Source organism: Takifugu flavidus, chromosome 4 (assembly GCF_003711565.1).
Source record: "Takifugu flavidus isolate HTHZ2018 chromosome 4, ASM371156v2, whole genome shotgun sequence".
NCBI classification, from domain to species: Eukaryota; Metazoa; Chordata; class Actinopteri; order Tetraodontiformes; family Tetraodontidae; genus Takifugu; species Takifugu flavidus.
Window position 1 is genome coordinate 1,919,377 of NC_079523.1, and position 16,909 is coordinate 1,936,285.

At 46.3% G+C, this 16,909-nt stretch overlaps 1 long non-coding RNA gene across 1 annotated transcript; it reads right to left on the bottom strand.

The window, feature by feature from the left end:
* Window positions 1–373: 373 nt before the first annotated feature.
* LOC130524538 (uncharacterized) lies at window positions 374–4,392 on the bottom strand. The gene is made up of 3 exons (XR_008950161.1): window positions 3,305–4,392; window positions 3,127–3,221; window positions 374–717 (listed from the first exon to the last, which is right to left on the bottom strand). It is a non-coding gene; the product is annotated as an uncharacterized LOC130524538 (long non-coding RNA).
* Window positions 4,393–16,909: the final 12,517 nt, after the last annotated feature.

Here is a 16,909-nt window from a genome sequence, read left to right on the forward strand (position 1 = left end):
ACACGACTGCAAACATTGCACGCCGTCTAAATCAGGCATCATTCATGAAGCGTTGCTAGGATACGTTTCTCAGTTAATCAGCAGTGTAACTGATTGCTCACAACAACACGGTCATAATATTTCCATTAATACGAGAGTTTCGGTGGAGTTCTCCGACGTGCTGCAGGACGGAGGATGGGGGCAGAAACCTTCACTTTTCCTGGTGGGAAATGACAATTTCTTGGCTATTGTGGGGAAGAAGGATGAAAGGAACATTATTGTGCACATTCAAAATGGTGTGTAAAAAAACATGATGTGGAGGAGAATACAGGTCAGAGGGAAAATGTGAATTACAAACCGCTTTTGAATTTATGGAGATTTATTTATTTCTGTTCACAGATGACAAATATCGATTTTACAGGATTTTTGTGGAGGCTCTATCATCAGAGCTGCAGCCGCTATTAAATGTCCCTTCATAAACAGCCGCTGCGTGCGGATGGAACATGTGGACAGAGGTCACCGGGGCTGGTGAACACGTCTCTGACGGCTTATCTGGGCCTGTCCCACAGACGGGGCCGGAGCAAGACCCCTCTCCTCCCACCCAAACAGCACATCTGTTTCACCTGACCTCATCCCCGCTTGGCTCCGTGATGTCTGGAGGCGTTTGTGGTCGTAGTCCTCCAGGAGAGGCTGCACAGAGCCGAGAGCCGGATGAATCATACAACACATGGACAGTGGCTGTGGAGATGAGGAAATGCTAATTAAAAAAAAATGCCCTTGGTGGTTTTCCTCACAGCATCAAAGGCCTGGACTCAACTCCCAGACCAGCAGAGGAATTTTCTCTGGTGCTAAATATTTACTCTGGCTTATCCAGACCGTGTTGGGAGAGATTCTCTCCTCATACATGAAGATGAAAACGTGAAAGACATAAACCCTCCAAACTAATTAACTGCTCAGAATATTGACAAACGAGTGCAACACGCCCAGAATTCCGGGTGTCACTTTTACGCGGAGGGCATCAAACGAGCCACAGCCCATCACGCCTTCATAGGAGTCAGCAGGTTTGGGAGCAGGAAGTCACCCAAATGTGTTTCCTGTTGTGGTTTCATCATGACAGAGTGTCAACACAACACGATACAGTGGCCAAGTGTCCAGTGAACACATCACATGATCAATCAGGGTCATATTTCTCTTTCAGACATCAAGGCTTTGGTTGAATACTGTCACTCTTTGCTTCTGTGCAGCTTTATAATCCATCAAATGGCAGCAGGAACCCGAGTCGCCTCTTCTGTGACACGCTGCCGTGCATCAAAATGTCCGACGAGCCCCAAAGGATAAAACATCCGGAGAGAACCATTAGAAGGTGGCTACAGGTGGCAAAAGTGGAGGTTACCTGGAAGTGCCGGTAACGGCAATTATCTGGCACTTGAATCGGACGCGTCGCCTAAATTTCCCAGCTCACCTTTGGGTCACCTGGAACATAAACCTCGACGCAGGTCCAAATGCAACTGTTGGGTAGAACTGATCCAGCCCTGATTGAAACCTCCAGAGGATACGGCACACGTACACAGTCAGACTCAAGAGCTGATATTCATGTGTGTTTTTCTCCGATGCAACACTGAAAGACACGTTTAAATGCAGTCAGATTTTCCGGTTCTGGGCTGGCGAGGAAAGAATAAAGGAATGTCCGGGGTCTAGAAACTAAGAAAAGCATTTCAAACATCATATAGATTGAGATTTTTAACAAATATGAAGGACTCTTAGGTCAGGCTTCACTTGTCTGTGTGTCTATTAAAGCTTCCGGAGGATCATCGTTCCCAGACAAATGTGAGCAGACGAGCAGAAGTGTTGACATGTGGGATTGGTGTTTGGAGTGGATCGAGAACGGAAGCGCTCCCCGATTGGGAAAAGATGGGTAAGCAATGAAAAATGGTAGTTGCTGCAACACGGGTCGGGAGATTTCTCCCTGTTCTCTGCATCTTAAGAGCCGGAGCTTCGGCCCACTGCTCCGATCCCAACGATAGGAAGAACACTGTTAACTGGAACAATAAAGGCAATAAAGACAAATGTTCTTGTGTCATGAATGCTGTGTGGACCCCAATATAGGTGATTGTATATTAAGCAACTCTAATTTAATCTTTTCTCCTGTTTTCTACTCAATTCTAACAGTCTAATTAGTTAGAATATCTGAAAATCCCAGGATGGGAGTCCAAGTCCTGCAGCATCAAATTGGATAAGAAATATTGGGTGGAATTCTTCCACGAATCCACCAAAGGTTCAGGATCATTATTTTATTCTCTCCTTTCTTGTCTGCCATCTTGTTTTCACTGCCGTGCTCGTCCTCGCTGCTGCTGCTGTTATTACTAATCCTGCTTCTGTAATAATTGGAATATGGTATATGTAGAATCAAGGATGTACGAAGAAAGGGAAAAAAAACTCAACAGCAGATGAAACCGGTGAAATTACAGAGGTCATTCCAAAAATGTAACCCTAAAACTCTGGCTTCAAGTTGCTCCAACATGCTGTCGATCAAGGTTCTTCCATGTGAGGAAGAGGAAGTTTCCAGGCTCCTCTTGAGTAACACAAACATGGCTCCCTCCAATCTTCTGTCATTGGGATTTAATTGCGTGTGTAAACAGCAACTGTTGGTGTAACGAGGTGACTTTGTGCTGGAGGAATCCTTGTAAGCAAACCCAGCCATGACGGTGCGTCTGTCGCTCTGTGTTTGATGAGCTGGTCCGGGCTAACGTGACATCGCCGAGGCTGTTAAAACAACTCAAATGGCTCCTGCAGCCGCACCAAACTCTTGTTTCTCAATATGCTGCCCTGATTATTGTGTTGTTTTATCTATTTAAAGCGCGCGACCTCTACCGCGCCGCCCAGAATATCCTCCTTTATAAATAACGCCCTAAATAACTTTATATTCAATCTTTCCCCCATCACCAATCTGGATGCACTGGAGTCATCATGGCGTGCAAGAAAAACACCTCCCAATGTTTTTTCCAAAGAATATAGATGAAGTTTTATTTAAAGCCTTTTGAGCTGCAGCTTTGCTCACTTCTATATTCCATGCATTCATCCTCAAACACCTCAAGGACACACGGTCACGCTGCGTCACAGGTTTAATGAGATTTGCATCATCCTCACCTCTCAGGTTAAAAATGTCCGAGTCCCACGTGTTTATTTCAGATCCCCGGGTCCTGAGCAGGACTCGGCTCCTCACTTTCCGTCCCCTGTGACACCTGTAGAAAGACGTTCCAAATCACCCTTTCCTTCCGAAGAATTTTGAACTTTCCCACACTTGGGTGTTTAACCAGTCACCTACCTGTGCTGTTCAGCCGTCTGACTCGTGAATAAATATGAGCTGTCATACATTATGCAAAGGAAACTGGATCTCTACAGCTGTTCGACATCACCCTGGACGCTGAGACCTCCACCTAATTAAAATGAAATCTGCCTTTCATTATGAATGAGGCCCAGGTGCGCCTCATTAAATCCGGCTCCTCCGTTGCCAAAATACATTCGCACCCATGTGAAGTGTGTGCCGTCTGTGTCTGGCCCGCTGGAATGTGGTGGCTGTGGTGGCTGCGCGCTGGAAGGACAACTCGTTTATGGGCAGTTAAATTTGTTTCCTGCATCAATGCTGTCAAACACACGATGGTGTGTGTGCGCCCGCCAGTTAGGTTACAGCAGCGCATCACATGCCAGGACAATGAAGAGTCCTCTGCTCAGGGCCCCCGTCAACCCGCAGCAGTCCGCCCTGGTCAGACGCTGTCACAGAGAACACCGGGAGACGTCGCGCACTGCCTGTCTTTCCATCTGGGAGAGCACGTTTTGATTTCACCGGTGGGACGTGCAGCGACAGAAGCCAGATGATTGCGGGATGAGTCGCGGCAGAGCTGTTTGATTCCTCTGAGTGGCCGAGGGAGCTTTGGGATCGCAGAGTTCTCCATCTGCCGTCCTGGAGGACCCGCTTCAGAGGGCTGGCTCAAGCCCAGCGGAAGTCCAGCGCCTTGCCCATCCCTCCCCTTCAGTCTCGCCCCTGAGGCCTCATCTGAAGTTGTCAGGCCAACCCCCTCGTGGCAAGATGCCAGCGGCGCTGTTGGGATCACAGCTTAGAATAACCCACCAATTTATCAAAGCAGCCTGCCAATGGCGGCCGTGCTGAGTAGACACTTAACTTCAGGACGAGTTCCACGGAGACTTCAGTAGTGTAAACATCAGCCCGTTAATGGCACTCAAAACTTCAGGCCGTAGATGATACAGCTGGATCTAAAGGACGCCGTCACCGCGTCGGAGCGTCACACTTGAACTTCTCCCACAGCTCAGAGTGCAGCCGCTCGACCTCCGTGGTGGAGCTGCAGCTGCTGCTCCTCCCGAGAGTCCGACCCGCCCCACATCATCAGCAACTCGTCAGGACTTTCTACACGTCTGATTAAAGCCTCGCCAGACTTAAAATAACCCCGTTTTAATGCCGAAGGTAATCAGACGGCTCAGAGGGAGATATCAAAGAAAAAGAACAAAGCATAATATATTTAAGAGGCAGCCAACTTTAGCCCAATATGTTGTGGAAACTTGTTTATTTCTCTTTGCTTTGATCACTCTAATCCACATTTTAAGTCAGCCAAAAGCGGCCACTTGTACACTGCACCTTCAGCATCTTTTAGGCTTTTACCAGCTTAATTAATTCTGGAAAGACATTTCAATCATAAATCACCTTCAGGATTTAAAATGCAACAATTGCGGCATCATTTATGCTGATCTTCATCTTCAGAGAGCTTCCCCATTGAATAAAATTCTACAGCACATCTATATCATTTTTAAATTAGGTAATAATCTACATCTAATTCTGTTATTGATTATAACCACGGTAAATTATGAACCCTCATATAAGCCATTGATGGACTTTTGCACAGAATAGGAACCGAATTTTTCATGAGGATGTGGCTGCCATGGCAACATGGAAGGCACACAAGCCTGCCTGATGTCATTTTGTAAGCATAAAAGTCTTGAGGAAAATATGAAATCAGATGAACGTGGATGTTGGAATACACTGGAGCACGATTATGACGGCGCATCAATAATGTTGCTGTGATGCTGTTAATTGCTATTGACAACCACAGTGATGTGAAAGGTTTTAAGATGGAAATTGCTGAAGTTGAAGAAGCAGCGCCGGCAGTTTGCCATGGTGACCGTCCCAGAGACGGGACAAAAGGACAGATGCCAATGGGACAAACAAAGAGCCATTCTATCCTGATAGATGCGACCTTTGCTCTAATCAATATCGGATTTTTTGTAAGGAGGAATGTGATTATACAGTAGACTGGATGATTTGTGAGCAAACGTAGTGGAATCGCAGTGGAACTGTGCACAGACTCGGCTGACAGTCTGTCGCAGTGGGTAGGATGCCTATTTGGCTCCATCTGCACAGAATGGCAAAGTCCAAAATATGATGGTGCCAGCAATGGAACCCAGACAGAAAAGTGGGAGAACAAAGTATAAATTGCGGCGGATTGGCCCATGTAATTAGTTCCTGTGAAATGCTACACCTTAGCTTTGTGCATGAAAAAAAGTTGGCTTAGGGATGAAGCTGTTGGCGAGCTGTCCTGAATGGTAAAAACGATCACTCTGGAGGTTTAATTTGGCTTAAAAACACATCGACATAATCCACTGGCAACATCCTTTCGGCCATTCCATTTGTGTATTTGCCAGAATTTAATCAATAGTTTAATCTGGTGATTAGCATCTTCCGCAGCCCAGTCTGACAGCATCCTTTCATCATCCCCGTCAGCTTCCTGTGCTGCGGTTGTGGAACGTTATGCAGGAAATGGGGAAAAAGTCCGACACTGGATCCTGAAAACTGCCATTAACTTTGGAAAAACTACTTGCAAAAGCTAGTTTTAGATTCCTACTTTAGTTTGGAATGTTTAGTTATTTGTATTGGGTTGAAACCTGCAGCACTGATGCCATTTTCCCTGTACATTACGCAGCTCCTGCATAATGTACATAAACCCAAACCTGAGTCCTGGCCGGGCTTCCTCTCCCTGCTTTCAATGACAAATGGAGCACTAAGATTGTACTGAGAGGGTGATTTATGCATGCTTTATGGATATTTGGAAGTTTAAGCAGTCATTCTTCTTTTTAAAGTCAAGGCTGAATTATTTCAACAGCACCCTGTCAGAATAGGGCGCCGTGCACGGCAGGGGCGTCCAGATCCAGTACGGGATTTCCGTCCTACCGGTTAGACACCACTTTCAGATGGTTGGACAGAAAACCTGGCTGGATCGAGACCCCGGAGGACTGGGAGAACCCTGATAGATTATAGAAAGATGTGATTGCAATTTAAGAGCAACTCATGTTTACACGTATGTGTATGTTATTAACAGAGCTAGACCATCAATTATGGGTTTTTTTCCCTCAAAGAAAAACGCTAAAGCTCTTCCCAGAGAAACATTTATTTCTTCTGCGTGCAACAACAAACCATGTCTATCGTGTGTTTGTTAATGGAAATCTCATTAATGAAAGTGCAATATTAATGGCTCATTAGGCGGCACAATAATTGACTGAAGACATCTTGTTTACCTCTGCTGAATTACAGGCGTCACAAAGACCAGCGTGTCTGCATGCATCACAACTGCATTTCACACAGAACTTCCACCATTAGCAGGAGCAGCTTCATCAGACGCTGGATTGTTTGTTGGCCCCGCATGAATCAAAGCTTTTATAATTGAAAATGGGACCTTGCGATGGTTTATGATTCGTGATAAATGTTTACAGCAGAATCTTCCAACGACGCTCCATCAGACCTCCTGGATCTCTAGCTTTAGCAGATCATCAGATTTGAGGCTTGATGCTGCTTATTTGATGAGCGAACCCTGACCAGAGCCTGCATGTGTAGGCAGCATCTTTACATCCACTGTCCCTTCTCTGACGTGTCCGACCCACCTCAGTCTGGCCTCTCTGGCTTTATCTCCAAACATCGAACTGGTTTAATCAGCCTCTTGTCGGTCTTGGACCCCTTTTTTAACTAATAGAAATATTAGTAATCATCTAAAATGACCTGAAAGACATGCTAGGGTTACACCGCATCACGTCTCCGCTACGATACAAGCAAATGGAGGGAATAGAATAGAAGGAAAACGTTCTGCTCCAGCTGTAGACCAACATTCTTAAGAACATCGGTCAAAGGCTAACACCTACACACAGTAAAGTTATAGTTGTATTTACGTCACCTCTCATATCTCATAGAATTCACCTGCATGCACTTGTGCCAGCCAACGCAGATCACCGCCATACAAACCGGGTCTCTGCTTTGCTTCGCTGGCAGTTAAAATAAATCATGAGCAAATGGATCCAGACCAAAGCTGCACAGATCGGTGCTGAAGGCCAAAGGTCGAACTGGGCCAAAAAGTGCACAAAAGGCATCTGTTGTGAAAAAGGATGGTGGTGCTGAAGGTTGCTGTGAAAACGGTGCCGGCAGTGTTGGAAGAAAGGAGGCTTGATAAAACCACCCTTATCGTATAGTGCGGACGACCTCGGAGTTCAGGCGTCGTGCAGCACAACAGCAGCAGCGTTCGTTATGTACGACTTAAAGTACAGAACACGGTTCAGACTCCAGCTCTGCACCCTGGAAAGGTCTTCACGAGCCACAGTGCACCGAGGCAAAAATTGCCAAACTTCAGCATTTATCCTCCCGAATCTGTGCGTCCTCAACAGCTGAGCACGTATACAACAGAGAGACTCACCAAGGATGAGCATTTGTGTTGTGGAGCCCTTTGAATTTAAATTCCCGCTGCAGCCTTCAGAAGTACACTAAAGCACCTATATCCGGGCAGGCCTCGGAGGATTTCACAAGCATGCCGGGGGAATTCGGCACAACAATAAATCAAATGTGCTCACCCGTAATTATTGCCTCTGCCTTCATGGATCTGGGAATTTTCTCTTGTAAACTTTCTGTTATTGGCTGAGGGAGCAGGAGCCCTTGTGCATTCTGAAAGACAAGTGAGCGGGAATTTGGAATGTCAGTTTAATTGGTGTGTTTGGGGCTCCAGTTGTACGCTGCAAATTAGTTCTAGTGTGCAAGTCAAGGACAAAGGGCTCGACACTCTGATATGTGCACGCAACCGTGATGAGTTGCCGTGCAAACACTGTCTGAAATGTTGAGTGGTGCTGTGAAAGGCTACGCGTGACTCCCTGAACGTTCCAGCACTTTCAGTGGTTCCTGTTTTAATATGATCTATACTGCGTGTGTCTGCTCATGTACATTATATAGCAGCACTCTGGCTGTGTTTGTGTAATAATAGATACTCTGAGTGCTGTTTGCAGTAAATTACAAGGCCAAGAATGCTAATATAGCAGCACAGGAATGTCCTTGTCTCTGCATAACACTATCTGGTGCTTGCTTGTTAAATCCAGCAGGAATAAAATATTGACAAGCTACATTTGTATATTTTATGTGACGTGGAACCCAGTAGGCTACATAAGCTTTGAGGCTCAACTTAAACACCATGAGAAGGCAAAGTACACATGCTGTCACAGTTCTGCGACCAATGCGCTCCACGAGCTTCGTCTTCGCTCATTTCCACACATTTGTTTTAAAGAGACGGACTAATTTAGCGAAAAGTTGGATTTTCACTGGGAGCTCAGAAAGTTTGTTGGCGCCCACCCCGACACACCGTGTGGTCGTATAGCAGTCTCTTTGTTCGGTGCAGTGTGTGTGTGTGTTCATGCCCTATTCTCTTTGCCTTTCCTGAACTGGTAAGACACAGAACGTGGGAAGAGAGGGCTGACTGTCTCTACTGCGGCTCAGAGACCCTCTGACATAGTTTCATGGGGTTCCTGGGGTTTGGATGATCTGCAGTTCTTACAGTTTTAATGGGCGGAAGCCTAAAAAGACACAGCATCAAGCTTTATAGTTGAGGGCAGCTGGAGTCACGAGCCTGGACTGGGACAAACCATCTGACTGTTGAGGCATCAGAACCAGGAACCCCCAAAAATATGAAAATCAACAGACTCAAATGTTTGCAAGGACCCACATGAGCAGTGACAGGCAGCTCAACATGGAGAACACGGCTTTTATACACAGGAGGAGACGAGACAACGAGGCCCGGGTGAGACAAGACAGGTGGGACAAAGCAGGACAAGAGTCTCTGGAAATGATCACCGGTAAACAGACTAAAAAAGAGAAAATAACAACAATGGAACTCCCACTTTGATTTAAAGTCTGAATCCATTGCAAATCTCTCAAGAGCAGAACAAAAGCTCCAACAGCTGACGGACTTTGTCCATGTGAGAGGCTTCGACGGGATCTTTCAACAGCCCAAAGTTATTCGGAATAAGTTCTGTCCCCTTCAATTACAAGGTCAGCGTGCGTTATCATTAAATTGCTCAACAGCCCCGGGGCAACGGCAGCTTTTGGACCCCCATTAACCTGTTTCTGGATGTTAAAATGATGAGTTTACCAAAGTGCAGCGTCAGCATGAGTCTAAAGAGAAGGTGCTTGAAGATTTGGTCAAAACAGCAGCTGTTTTATCAGAAACAAGCTTTGACTTCACCTTGATGTCGTTGGGCCAGTTGGTGCAGCAGGACGGAGCAGCGGGGCTCGAACCCCAACCCACCACTGCTGCTCAGACCTGAAGCCTCCTATGATGTCCTCCACATGGTTTGGTCAGGAGGCCTCATTTTGTTGCATGAGCACGAAGGCTGGATTCACTCTCACCAGCTGGACCGTTTATGGCCCACCTTCAGCAACAATACAGGAACATCTGGGAAAAGCAGGAGAGCATCCCAGTCACGCCATCACTGGAGGCGTACGGCTGGAGTCTGCAGCCGCTCCGAAACAGTAGCTGTGTGATCGGGTCTAATCCCTCCAGGAAGAGGAGGCAGGAAGCATCCAAATGTCACCTCAGCCAGGTTCTTCGCAGCTGCTCCTGGTTTGGCACCGGTGAGCTTTGGAGACGAGACCTGCTGCGATCCTCTTCTCCACCACAACATAAAGGAGCTCAGGCTGAATCCACAGTTGCTTCTATTTGTGTCCAAGAGTGCACCTTCACCCACAAAGATCATGTTTAGCAAATGTAGCGCGGCGCCGCGGCGGTGTTTTGCCTAACCGCTGGATAACGCGCACTTGTTCGTGTCCCAAACTTAATTATGCTCATTTTTAACGCACTGGAACGTCGCTGGTGTGTTCTCGTTGTCTGCGCAGCCACAAGGAGGCCGCGGGGAGCAGTAAGTAATGCTGCACAGCCGCCGCACGCCGCCGCGCTCCAGTAATTGCGCCTCGCACTGCAATCGCTTTGGCCCCCAGTTCCCATCCGCCGGTGACACAGGTTGTTTTTCACGCCACTTCTCGGGACACCGTCGGACCGTAAATAGTGTAATGTTTCTCTCTCCGGGGAGCGCTGAGGCATTGTTGTAGTCACCCGCGCAATCTGGGAGCATCACAACACCATTTTTCACTGGGAAGAAACAAAGACGAATGGATGTTCGGGGCGCTTTTACTGTAGTTCCAAACCGGCAACAGGTGAATCACAGCTCTTTTCAGATGAACTGCATTCATTAGATTAAACTGGGGCTGTTGACTGGCCAGCGGAAGGGTTCCCCATTTCTTCAAGGGTTGTCCAATTTCAGTCTTTGTCCACTTGACGTATATTAAATTAAAGTCTGCAAATGAACAAAAGAGGTGTTTTGACAGGCAATTTAAAAAACTGGAACCAACAGACGAATGCAACATAAAGAACCTTTAGAAATCCAGACACATTTAAAACTAACATCAGAAATGTAAGAAAAACCACCAGTGAAGAGTGTTTTCTCTGCAGCTCTGAGCCGTGGGAAGATAATTAATGTCAAAACAGCGCAGGGGTACAAACAGACTGCGGCTTTGCTCTCGGACGAAATGGCCGAGACGCCACGAGGCTTTAAAGCCGAGGCCGCGTTTGGATGAGACGCATTCCAGCAGGCTGCGCTGCACCGAGCTGCTGCTGTCTCCAGCCCTTTAATGAGGCTGTGACAGCATCCCTCAGTGCCCCCCCAGCCAGAGAGGGGGCGATTGCACCCACCCGCGGCCGCCGGGCCTCCACTGCAATTTACATGGGCCGCACCAATTAATCAAATAAGGTTGTTTTTTTTTCTGCTGTTTGCATTTTTCTTTCGTGATTTCAGCCCTCCAGAAGTGGTTTTGATGACTTTAATAACGGTGCACTCCCCTGACCTTGTTGTCAAGGGCAAAGTTGGTGACCACAGTGTTTCAGAGCTGCAATTAAACTCTTTTGTGGCAGCTGAAGTGTTTTCTGGTCCCAGAAACTTGCCCCAGGATGGGAGGACCTTTGAAAACACAGTTTTCTTCTTCTGATGGACAGAAGAATTTCAGTATATGATAATGAGAGTCAAGCAGAAATGTGTGTGTGTGTGTGTGTGTGTGTGTGTGTGTGTTGTGTGTGTGTGCGTGTGTGTGCTTGTGTTCTCCCATTCACCAAAATCCTTATCCTACCATCCCCCCCCACACTAATACAAATTTGCATTAAGGTGAGGGTCAGGGTCAAGGGTCAAGGGTCAGATTCAGGGACTTAGTCATGATGGTGATTTAGAATGTATTACATCCTCCCAAAGATAGAAACAGAGATTTGCATGTCTGTGTGTGTGTGTGTATACACGTGTGTGTGTACACTTGTATGCTTGTGTGTGTATGTGTGTGTATAGACTTGTGTGTTTTGTGAGCATGTGCATTTGTGTATGTGTCTATACACTGTGTGTGTGTGTGTGTGTGTGTGTGTGTGTGTGTGTGTGTGTGTGTGTGTGTGCGCGTGTGTGTGTGTGTGTGTGTGTACACGTGTTCTGTGTGTGTGTTAGCTGTGACGCACTGATGACTGTGCAGAATTCCACAAAAGCTTCCAGGCAAAAAGCTGTTTTCATTAGTTGGAGTTAACGAATGTTCTTCTTCTTGGTCCGTCCTGGACATCCGTGCAGTCGGGCCCATTAAGAGCGACTGAGGAGACGCAGAGTTTCCTGTTCTGCTTAATAACGGCGGTAAATTGGCATTTAACTCAAGAGTCCACTGGGAGCACAGCATCATAATTAGATATTTCTTCAGCAGCTTCCACGCGAATCCAAAGCACCGTTTCAAATTGCTCCCCACAAACAAAAAATCTCAAGAAACGGAAGCGAAAGCGAGCTGAGGGTTGATGCCATGACCAAAATAACTGGAACCCTCCCCGGTCACACTGGCGGAGCCACGAATGTGGCGCCCTTAACTCACAATAACCCCCGAGCTGACTGTCTGAACCGCCGCCAGCTTCTTGGCTGACAACCTCCATGCAAACGTTGGCGTGTGTGTACGTGGTCAGTATAGGAGGCGTAGATTGGATGTGTGTTGTGTCCCCACAGAGCACCCGGTGCCAAACTGGGCGGCTGGCAGCAGATGGTGTGGGGTGTGAGATTAGACTGGCACTGACACATGACATGAGGCTGAGGGTGAGAGCAGTGAGAGATCTCCTCCATGGGAATTAGCTTAGCGACGAGGGGGAGTAGATTTACATACATGTGTGTAACCAGCTCAGCCTCAGACACTGTTTATTTCACCTCAGGCAACGGCTGATGAATGCATTTTCCCTCCATCGCTCTCGCCCTCCCTTAAAAGTGTGCTTGTGCTTCTTATATTCTGCTTTCCCTGTGGCCTTAAGTGCTGAAAGTTTATTCTAAGAGGATGAATTACTGAGTGACCACTGACTATTTTGCATTCTGCCCCGACAGGAAATGCCGCTGCTGCAGCTGGACGCCGGAGCTGCCGGAGTTCATTAATAACAAGTGAACAATGTATTCCTTAAAAAAAAAAAGGTAATCGAAAATCTGATGTGCTCGGGAAAATACCGCAGTAACTGTATTTTTAGAGGGGTGAATTAAGGACGAGAGCATTGATCAAGGGCATGAATTTGAGTGGGCCCCCATGTTAAATCGCAAGGTTATTGACCCCGTGTAAAACCTCCTGCTGACAAAGTAGAAAAGGGACTTGAATAATATATTCAGGAGAAAATGGCGAGGGGCAGTAATTTGATACCCCCGTGGCAAGGTGATCTGAAAGTCAAGAGGAGCTTAAAAAGAATAATGACTTTAAAATGTTGCATTTTGATGAGAAAAGTGCCTCAGACCCACTGTGAGTTAAATTATCACGCCCTGTTAAAGGACTCTGGTAGACACGGCACTGGTTGGTGTAATTGATCATAGCAGGGTCAAGGTAGGGAAAATGTTAAAAAGGTTTTAATATTACATATCCGTTTATATCGAATTGGCCGAGTGTATGGATGAGTTTGTCCAGTAGGTGGCGACACAGGTCTCGAAATAAGAGGGGAAAATGGGTTTCTTTAACAGATGTGATTCCTCACGCCACCGGCAGAGGGCAGCAGAGCACAGTATTTACCAATTTTAAGGAAACGATCATTTGGAATTATTGATATTTTCTTTGCTCGTGAAGCAATTTGTGAGATTTATTATAAGCTAAAGAGACACCTGGGATGACCATTTCTTCAAAAATTTGCTTTTCATTATCTGTACCCAGTAAACATTTAGTTTAATAAAGACAATCATGGCATTTCTATTGGCAGCACTGATCTCACCACTGATGGGGAAATTATTTAAGTTGGAAACAAATCTGCTCATTAAAGCATGTTTCTATTCCTCCTGTCAATCCCCTGATCGACACACACTCAATTTCCACATCGATTTTGATAAGTTATTTACAATTTATTCCATTTGTTTTTCATTTATTTGTGCCGACCAGACCAGCATTCTTTCACTTAAAACCTTAAAGAACACTTTGCCTGTTGACCCTGGAATTTAAAGATTTAGCGTTGAAGATTTGGGCTGTTTTCTTGAAGCTCAGCTATCGTCTCCTAACAGTGAGCTGAAGGATGGTCTGTTTGAAAGGGTTAAATTAAATAAATCTCTCTAAATTAGAATTTAAGGACAGATAAATTTGATAAAAGATTCAACTCAGAAGCCAGAGGACTAAAAAGGAACAAAATGTATAAAACATATACTAGACTTAGCTGAAGATATTAGCATGAATAAAGATGACATATTTGAGGGTGAATTAATAGTTTATGCCAACTTTTTTCACTTACCAAATTAATTTTACAATGTCTATAATTTATGTCTTAATCCAGACATGTCTCCAAAATTAAAGGCCTCTTTGCATTTAAATCTATTTTTCTTGGTTCAAATCCATTTAAATGGCTAAAGGTATTAATTTAAGTAGGTTTGAAAAATGAAAAGCCGCTTTTAATAATTAAAACATGCAGGCTACCAGAGCCATTAATTGATCCTAACCTGCAGTTTATAGTTATTTATTGTTTTGTGTCTGGGTTGAAATAGAAGGGTTCAAGTGTAACTTTTGTAATAAATATTCATTATGTGCACTGAAGTGAAAAATAAGTGGACACAAACACAATTTGGGGGATGAGGTTCTACACAGAGGCGCAGCGACGACGAGGGCGACTTCATCGGATCTACAGGACAACACAAAGAGGCCAGACAGAAACTCCATTACTGGGAAATGGGAGTCTACTGTCATGTGACTGTGTGTGTGTGTGTGTGTGTGTGTGTGTGTGTGTGTGTGTGTGTGTGTGTGTGTGTGTGTGTGTGTGTGTGTGTGAGACCATCAAACTGCTCCTTTATTTTGTCTGATGAAGAGCTGCTCCACCACGCAAGGCCGGGCTGATGTCATCGGGCTGTCAGACACAATGACAGGAAGCCTTTCTGCGGCTGGGGGGACCAATGAATGAATGAATGAATGAATGAATGAATGAATGACAGGGTGGTCGTTGCTGGTGGACTCATCATCTTCTACAAAGGAACCTGACAAAGCAGAGCAACGCTCATATTCTTATTATACGCGGTGATATGTCTCACGCTGCTCTCTGCTGCCGGTGAAATCCTTTTTTCTTTATTCCTCTTCATCAGTGGGATTTCGTCATGTGTTGCTGTCGGAATTCTCCCTATCTGGGGGGGTGGGGGGTGGGGGGGTGCTATATATACACGCTGCCCCACCCCTGATCCTCTGACAGACAAAAGCTGCAAAACAGAGTATTTTTGGAGTCTAATGCACATTATACAGCACTGTGTGTGTGTGTGTGTGTGTGTGTGTGTGTGTGTGTGTGTGTGTGTGTGTCTTGCGAGGACTTTGTTGGTAAACAGGTTAATCTATTTGCGCGCCGCAGCTCCAGATGGTTGATCCAGCTCCTACGTATCTCATTGGAGGGCTGCAGTCACCCTGAGGGGGCATTTTAGGTGGACTCAGAGGCTCCCGCTGGTGACGAGGGGGCAGCTGAAGCCACCGTATCTTACTGGAACAAACTAGAAGACCCAGAAAGGAGCCAAGTTAAACCTGAACCACGACCGCTTGCAGCTGAGCTGACAGATGACGTCTAATGAGATGCAACCAGATTATTAATTGACTTTCAGAATTCCATAGCCTTGTCTCCATGGCAACTAAACCAGCCATCTCTCGCTTGTCCTGAAAAGAATAAAACAGCCCCTATTCACTCTTCTCCTTTCTTCTCCCAATAATGCATTGATGAGTACAATGCAGCTCCTCTGGTTCAAAACTGGTACCCGTTAATGTTATCAGAGGAGTAACGAGGTTTAATCAACGCAGCAGCGCGTGATTCTAGCGATTCTATCTGACCCAGCGCGAGTATTAATGACTCAGATGTATGAGCTGAGGACAGATACTGAGGCCTTTCAGGGGCAGATAGAAGTAGAGCAGGTGGGAGGGGGAGACGGGTTTCTGAGGTTCTGGCTTCCCGCTGACACCAACATGGTCGCCTCTGGTCTCTGTCAGGGTGACATCAGCCAGCCCCCCCCTCCTGAATCCCCTTCCTGACACGCTGAACCCCACATAGATCACATCACGCGTCCTCGTCAGACAGATAACAAGGTCCAGGATGTCTCCTTCTGCTGGACAACACAGGAAATGAGGGGGCACGGCGGACACGAGAACCCAAACAAAGTCATTACATGCTTATAAGCATGGTTTGAGCTTCCTCAGGGGGTCCAGATTAGCGAAACAACCAATAGAAGTTTCCCTTTGTCCCCTGTTGTAGCACTTTTTCCCATATACTGGAGGAAAGGATCTGCTTCCACCAAGTGGGCTCTGATCCCATCTTGGGAGGGGGGGCAGACATTAGCAAAGCCTGAAGTCCTGCAGCCTGATATTGAAAACACAGTTGTTATTACAAACGGTCCATTTGTGTTAGCGTCAGGGGCTTCATCAAGGTCTGGCTGGGACTGGGACACAGCAGCCTGCTGTTTATGACCGGAATTAAGCTGAAATCCAATTATTTTTATCTTGCCTTTAATTTCCTCCTGCGATATGAAAGCGTTGCTGTTCTGTCACTGCGGAACAAACAGCTAGAGCACGAGGACCTAAAGTGTTTGGCAGGTGAAGGAAAGCCAAAGCCCCCCCCCCACCATGAGCATCATCGCTGTGGACACGGTGCCAGACCGAAGATGCAAAGGCGAGGAACACCGACGCCTCGTTATCGCTCAAACGATGTTGCTGCTGGCTGAAAATGTGTCTTCATACATAATAACGCCGGCACCACTCAGAGCCGACGGGGTCACGTCCTGCACGCTCCCGTCTAGGTGCTTTATAAGCATTTAATGGAATGATAACGCATCATCCTTCGTCAAACAGTGTCAGTTATTGAATAAAATGTTCCATCGATGAAAACTGGGCCCCTGTGAAGGTTTATTTCTATTGATTGTAATTGTTTCCTTTAAATTAGCTGCGGGGCCCAAGTCTTGGTTAGGTTCGGTCCTGATGTAAACTTATTGATTTGTTGGTACCTGTTAAAAGCCACTGGGCTTCCTATTATCAATCTCATCTGTTCCCCTGTGGGAAGTGTTTACTCCCCCTCCTGAACGTGCACTCGCCCCT